This window comes from Dipteris shenzhenensis, chromosome 5 (assembly GCF_047967505.1).
Source record: "Dipteris shenzhenensis isolate YYH24624 ecotype China chromosome 5, Dip_SZ_1.0, whole genome shotgun sequence".
Lineage (NCBI taxonomy): Eukaryota > Viridiplantae > Streptophyta > Polypodiopsida > Gleicheniales > Dipteridaceae > Dipteris > Dipteris shenzhenensis.
In genome coordinates, this window is record NC_141600.1 from 41,369,541 (window position 1) to 41,378,079 (window position 8,539).

The following is an 8,539-nucleotide window of genomic DNA, read 5'->3' on the forward strand; positions in this document are numbered from 1 at the left end:
GATTATTACTATGCGCTGAGTTTAGTTTGATTTCTCTTGATGGATTTGTTGAATTATTTTTTTGCAGGACCTTGAATCACAGAAGTGGATGATTTGCAACTGCCTGGGTACTTTTGTTTATATGAATGCCATTAAGCAAGTTTAAAAATGCTATTTTGGCATCGGGTACAACAAGATGTTGTATGAATGTAGCCTCTATGGTTTTAATACCATGGTTTGATATGACTTAGTGGATGTTTGTATCTGGCAAGAAATAAATATTATATATCGTCATTGAATGCTTTGTAAAATTGGCTAATCTATCATCCCTTCTCCTAGCTAAAACACCCATACATATGGTTTTGTAAAAAATTGAAAGATATAAAGCATTTATAAAAGCTCCCAATCTTTCATGTAGTATTTTTATAAAGGTTGTTTCTTGAGCTCTTTCCGTGTTTCAAGTGACTTTGCACAATTCTTTGCTGTTGGTGTACGGCACACATGATTTGTCTTGTTTGATATTTGTTCCTCTTAATTTTTGCACATATGTCTTTATTCTTTGTTTCTCTTGCCTTATGGCATCATCAAGACACAAACCCATCTTAAACTTATGCATTGCCCATTATTGCAGTCCGTACCTCAATTTTTTGTGTGTAGATTCAAATAATGCAGGTGATGTAGAGATCTTGCAGTTTAAATATCTCATCCTACCTAAAGGGACTCCAAAAGTAGTAGTGTATGACTCACATAAGGACTTTTAAAATTCCTCTAGGAAAATAAATATACTTACAGAAGGGGATTTATAAAATTTCCCAAAATTTACAGAGGGGATACTAGGAAATACTACAAATAGGTTACACAGGGATTTAGAAAAGAACCCTTGCATGCACGTGATATAGACATATTACACTAAGTGACCCCCCCAAGGAGAAGAAGGAAAAAGAGCATAAGCATAAGAGATATGGAAAGAAAGCATATGCTTATGCTTATGCATGAGCATATGAGCATAAAAGAAAAAGAGAGAAAGCTTAAGCATAGGCAAATACATATGCTTATGAAAAGAGATCGAAAGAGGGGAAAGAGGGGGAGAAAGAGAGAGGAAAAGAGGAAAAGGAGGAGAAGGAGACATATGCTCATGCATAAGCATAAGCATAAGAGAAGGAAGACGGAAAAAGAGCATAAGCATAAGAGATACGGAAAGAAAGCATATGCTTATGCTTATGCATGAGTATATGAGCATAAAAGAAAAAGAGAGAAAGCTTAAGCATAGGCAAATACATATGCTTATGAAAAGAGATTGAAAGAGGGGAAAGAGGGGGAGAAAGAGAGAGGAAAAAAGGAGAAGGAGACATATGCTCAAGCATAAGAGAAGGAAGAGGTAAAAGAGCATAAGCATAAGAGAAAAGGAAAGAAAGGATATGCTTATTCTTATGCATGAGCATATGAGCAGGGGAAAAAGAAGAGAAGGAAAGGAGGAAGAGGGGAAAAAGAGAGAAGGAAAGGAGGAAAAGGGAAAAAAGAGATTGAAAGAGGGGATAAAGAAGAGGGAAAAAGAAGAGAAGAAAGAGAGGAAGAGAGGGAAAGAAGAGGGAATAGGGAAAGAGAGGAAAGAGAGGGTTCCTACACCCATCACTACAACTAGGGCTTAACGCGCTAGCTGCAGGCCAATGCAAATAACAAAAATGACAAAAGAAAAAAAGAGGATGGACTTTCTTACCTAGAATAGTCCCGCTAGGTGTTTTGTGGACTGGCCCTACAAAAGAGAGGAAACATACCATTTTTCAAATAACTAGTTAGAGGAAGGAGGAGTTTAGAGAAGCAACTTCTCAAAGGGATTGGATTGAGGAGACAAGCATAAGCCTACAAACAAGGAGAAAGCATAAGCCTACAAACAAGGAGAAAGAGGAGGAAGAGAAATACCAAAAAGAGAAGAGGTGAGTCTTCTTTCTTTCACAAAATCTCATTTTTTGTCTTTAACCCTTGAAAATCAAGCATGAAAACTAGCACATAGCCTTAGCAATACAAGGAGAAACATGCTTCAACACTCACAAAACAAAATCTTACAAAAAACAAACCTACATTGCTTAAAGAGACTCACCTTCTTGAAAAGCTTCTTTTCACACAAGCAAAGAGGGAGAAGGGTGGAGAGGGAGCACAAGTGTTAGGAGAGGGGCTGAGTAGTGGTGAGGAGTGGAGAATAGAGAGGAGGAAAGCGAGGTCGTCGAATATAAAGTGGGAGAGAGATTCTTGCTTTCCCGCAATAGAGATGCTAAAGAAAGCATCACGCGGGGTTTCGAGTTTAAGTGCCAGCGTCACTATATAGCGACGCTAGTCAGTCGCTATATAGCGATGCTTATATCCAAAAAGTGTCGCTATATAGCGATGGAACAGGGCAAAGCGTCGCTATATAGCAACGTAATAGAGTAAAAAGTCACTATATAGCGACGGTTCAAGGCACTTATTATTAGAAGAGAGAAAAGAAGCTCATGGGTGGCTATTTTTTGGATCTTAATAGATTTCCTTGCAACTCATGTTGTGATTTTGGAAGTGTGCAAATTGAAGGGATGGGTGGAAGCTCGTCAGATGATGCGCCAACACCCGGGAGCACAGAGTGGCTTACAGAGAGGTTGTATTGTCATTGCACTCATTGCAAGCGAGAAGTACGACATCAACGTCGTATTATCATGCACCACTTGCGAATGTATGGGGAGGAGCTTGAACTAGTACCCACTGTTGGTGGAGCATTGGTGTTGCACGTGGTGATGGATTATCAATAAGTCAATGCTATTTGAGTTCGTGGTTCATATTGGATACCATCATGACACGAAACCTTGAGACAAGATCTTATATTTACACGAAATCTTGAAACAAGATGAGGAGGGTGATGAGGGTGTGCATATACCTTCACACTTTGAGCAAGACTATAGTCTTTCGGATGATGACAAGGGTATGGTGAACATGATGGATTCTATTTTAGGGGCACTACGTGATGTCAGAGTCTGAGGTCAAAATGTGAGAGTTGCAATCAACACAGTTGTACGAGGGTGCTAGGATGTCTAAACTACGTTCTTTTCTCTCAATCTTGAATTTGCAAGCAAAGTATGGGTGGTCGGATACAAGTGTCTCGGCCTTAATGAGATTAGCTCCTAATTTGACTCATTATTTGGATATTGTTTGTTTTGAGAATCATCATGTATGTTTGAGAATCATTATTATTAGAAGCCTTTGTATCCCCACTTTTTCTCTCTTTTATCCCCACTTTTTATCTTTTCACTTTCTCTCTTTTTCTCTCTTATCTCCTCTCTTTTTCTCTCTTTTCTCCTTTTTCTCCTCTCTTTTTCTCTCTTATCTCCTCTCTTATCTCCTCTCTTTTCTCCTTTCTTTTTCTCCTCTCTTTTCCCCCCTCTTTCCTCCCACGTGAAGCTTCAATAGCCTACTATTGAGCAAATGAATATAGACTTTTGTCACTCTAATTCAAAGAATGCAGGAGTCTGTAAATGTTTGCTCAATGTCAGGTTGTAAGATTCTAAGCTTGCTCAATATCTTACAGGGATTCTAAGCTGTAGGATTAGTGTACCGAATCATCATTATTCGAAGCCTATGTATGTTTGAATTGTGATAGGTTGCTTCAGAAGATGTTGCCTGAACCAAATACCATGCCCGCATCAAGAGATGAAGCGAAGAAGATGCTAACAATGGTGGGTATGGATTATGATACCATCCATGCTTGCTGTAATGATTGTATTCTCTTTCGTCATGAGCATGGAGATTTGGCTAGTTGTCCAAAGTGTGGGGAACAACGATATAGAGATGACTTGCAGGGTGAGCAGATACTGATAAAGGATACTGATAAAGGCCTTGAGACACTTTCCCATCATTGCAAGAATATAGCACATGTTCCGATGCAAATCCATAGTGGAGTTGATGACATGGCATGCATCTCATCAGTCCACTGATGACACATTGAGGATTCCCATAGATTGTGTAGCTTGGAAGCACATAGACAATCAGTGGCCAGACTTTGTGAGGGAGCCATGCAACTTACATCTTGGGCTCGCCATGGACGGAGTGAATCTTTTCGGGTTACGCTCGACATCTTGGTCGACATGGCCCATAGTCTTGGTGAATTACAATATCCCACCATGGCTAAAAATAAGGGACACCTCATGCTTGCACTACTTGTGCCAAGGAAGTACAAGGCCAAAAATATGGACGTGTACATGGCACCTTTGATAGAGGAGTTACAGATCTTATGGAGAGGAGTGCGGGTCTTTGATATTTCCAGACCTCCTAGATATACCAATGATATTTTGGTCAAGGGTATCTTGATGTGGACCATGCATGACTACCCAAGATATGGAGAGTGCGCAGGTACGTGCTTGTGTCTTTACATGTATAATATAGGATTATGCTTTTATGACTCTCTTTTGCATGCATGTCTTATACTAATACATTCATGCACACGTGCACGACTTGTTACAAGTGGGTACCATGCTTGTCCTCTTTGTGGACTGGGTTTGAAATTGCTTGCACGATACTCCAAACATATGAGGAAAAATGTTTATGAAGGTCATGCTCAATACTTTCCGCTAGACCATCTCACACGTGGAGGTCAGCTTGATCCACTACCATCATATTTGAAGGCAAGTGACTGGGGATTCAGGCTTGGAGGGCGAATGGAGAGAAACCTCCTCCTGGTATGAAGAGGCTATCGATCTTTCAAGAGCTTCCTTATTGGGGTCAGTTACAAATCAATCATCTCTTGGATCCCATGCATATCTTCAAGAATGTGGGGGCTACTATTTGGGCACACTTGGTTGGTTCCAAAGACTCGAGAAGAGTGCGAGAAGACTTGCGTGCTATGAATAGGATGTCTTGTTTGTAGCCCCAAGTGCATGCTTCGGGAAAAGTTATCCTCCCAAAAGCAACATGGATCCTCTATATGAGAGAGGAGGCAGCAGTCAAATTAGACATTGCCTCTTTTCAAACACCCATAGGGTACATGCGTTGCTTGAAAGGAGCTTTTTCAAAGGACAATAAGCTTGGTGGGCTCAAGTCCCATGATTGGCACAAGGTCTTACAGGTATTCTAATCTATAGGATTAGTGTACCGATAATCGTGATGCGTTAGCGTAATTATGATTATGTTATATTGTTGACATGACTTCTTTGTTGCCTTGATAGTTCATCCTCCCAATTAGAATAAAAGGGTGCTTACAAGAAGATGTTAGAAATGCTATATTCAAGATCAGTGGTATTGTGAGGTATGCTTACTATCAAATCGCATTGATTGCATTTTCTTCAATTTAAGCTGAATAATCTGTAGATTGATTATGAATATATCTTACATGGGCATGTGAAATAGGTGGATATCTCAAAAAGAGATCTCCATGTCGAGCATCGAGAAGGCTAGGGTGGAATCCATAGAAGCCGTATGCTTGCTTGAGAAGCACTTTCCCTCGAGCATTATGACAACTCGAGTGCACTTGCTTGTGCACATAGTTGATGAGGTCGCCATTGCAGGTACCGTTCATAGTCAGTGGATGTTTTTTCTCGAGCAGTTCATGAAAACTTTAAAGGGATTTGTAATACAAAGAGCAAGACTAGAAGCAAGCATGGCAGAGGGATGGCTTGTGCAAGAGTCATTAGTATATATCACGGAGTTTCTTGCATCCACGGATCTCGATATGCCGCAAGCTTGCCATAACAAGGATGATGATCGCATTGTTGGCGAGGTTCCCCAAGGAAAAGGGATTGAAAGAAAGATAAGTGAAGAGCAAATAGAGAAATTCAATAAGTTTTGTATCCTAATAGCAAGGAGATGCAGAAGTGGATTGAGAGATATGAAGCGGCCTGAATTCATGGTCTATCTTGAGTGATGATGCCTTAAAGTACTCAACCATAATCTTTTGAAGCAACCTACTTGCCTCTGCATTCGGAAATGTACTCCATTCATCCACGAGAGCCTATAATGGAGTTTGTAATTCTGTAAAGTTTGATGGTGGAGGAGGTGGCATTGCGAACCTATTTAGACATCTTGATAAGATAAAATGATAGCCCCCAATATTAGGTTGTGAACACTTCACAAAAATATCCAAGCATGGGCTCTTTGGTTCCATAGTAATTCCCACAACCATGCTAGAAGTTATATCTTTCTTAGAGAAGCTTGCATTCCATGGCTCCTCATTTTGCTCCATATCTTTCCTCGACATCATAAGATGTAGCTCAATTTTTCTTTGAATGAGAAACCAAACTTTTATTCCCATGTGCATGTGAGTCGACTTCCATTCAAAGTTATCAGGGGCATACTCTTTCCCATTGAAATGTAAGGTGGTGCTAGAGACAAAAGCTCTAATCTCTTGAGAGTGCTCCATAATAGTTGAAAACCCTATATGAAAAATAATTCACAAGACTTTAGATATAATACTTCAATAAAATAGCGAATAAGGCTTTAAAGTAAAAATTGAAAGACAATATATTTTGCCCATCATACTTTAATGCGCCCAAGCTGAAAGACAATGCATTTTGCTCATCATACTATAATGTGCCCAAGCTTAAAGACAATGCATTTTGCCCATCATACTGTAATGTACCCAACTTGTAATGTGTCCATTGATACAATTATTTGTGTGTCCATTTAACAAAATCTTTGAATGGATGATCAAAAATAGCCTCAAAGGCTTTACAAGGTTCAATATATATACATAAATTAAAAAATAATAGCCAATAAGGCTTTCCAATAAGATGAGAAAAAATAAAACTATGATGTGTCCATCATTAACAATTAGATTGTGTCCACTGAAACTCTGACTCTAATGTGTCATCTATCATCTAAAACTTTGCTCATAGGGTTGTGTTATGAGTGTGAAACCGCATGTGAACGTAGGACTGATGTCGATTAGGAACTAGTCAGGAATTTTTTAGTGTGGCTTTGATTGGTTGTTTTGGAGTTATCTCCTCTATAAACTAATCTATGCTAATCTAAGCTATACCAACCGTCAAATCAAAGAAAATGCAAGAAATAATTTCTTTTTCATATTCATTTCAATAGGTTACTTGCAAGACAAGAGTTATAAACAAATTTTGATTCTTTTCATATATAATTAAAGTATATTTAGCAAAACATTTTAAACTAAATTAAATATACTTCAAATATACATTTAATCTAAAATGAATTAAAAATTAAAGATTAAATGAAAATTACAAACTAATGAAATAGAGATTATGTAAACACATAAATTATAAACTAAGGTAAAATAATTAAAAACAAAATGGTGAAATGATAGACATTAAAAAGACTCCTTCATATTTTTCTCTTTTATATATATATATATATATATATATATATATATATGTATATGCATATATATTCATATATATATGCATATATATATATATATATATATATATATGTATGTATGTATCTATAGAGCAAAACATTTTAAACTAAATTAAATATACATTTAATCTAAAATAAATTAAAAATCTAAATAATTATCTAAGATAAATTTATATTAAAAAATACAAGAAAATGATATAATAAATTCATTAATTTTGATTTAAATAAAAATATATATACAAACTAGTGAAATAAAATTATGTAAACACATAAATTATAAACTAAGATAAAATAATTAAAAATAAAATGGTGAAATGGTAGACATCCAACAAAATTCTTTGTCTTTTTGTCTTATATATATATATATGTATATATATGCATATATATATGTATATATATATATATATATATATATATATATATGCACGTATATATATATATATGCATACACACACACACACACATATATATATATGTATGTGCATACATACACACACACACACACACACACACACACACACATATATATATATATGCATGTATGCATATATATGTGTGTGTGTGTGTGTGTGTGTGTGTTTGTGTGTGTGTATGTATTCATATATATATATATATACAATTTAATAAGCTACCTTCAATACAAGAGTTATATATACAAACTAATGAAATAAAGATTATGTAAACACATAAATTGTAAACTAAGATAAAATAATTAAAAATAAAATGGTGAAATGGTAGACATCCTAAAAAATCCTTCATTTTGTTTTATTATATATATATATATATATATGTATCTATGTATGTATACATATATGTGTACATATAAATTATCTTCAATACAAGAGTTATAAATATATTTGATTTTAATTCAACAAAATATTTTAAATTAAATTAAATATATTCAATTAATTTAAACCCTCTCTCTCCCCTTTACGCTAGATTAACTAGTAATTAATCTCTAATTAATTAACTAATAAACTAAATAATTAGCTAATTAATTAACTAACTAATTAATTTACTAACCCCCCCTATAACCCCTCCCCTTATTCCCTGGCGGTTGTAGCCACCAAGAAATAATAGGAGGGGGTTTGCTAACTAATTAACTAGTCAACTAAATAATTAGCTAATTAATAAATTAAATAATTAATTTACTAGAGATTTACTAAACCCTTCCCCTTAATCCCTGGCGGCCGTAGCCACCAGGGAATAAGGGAATAAGGGG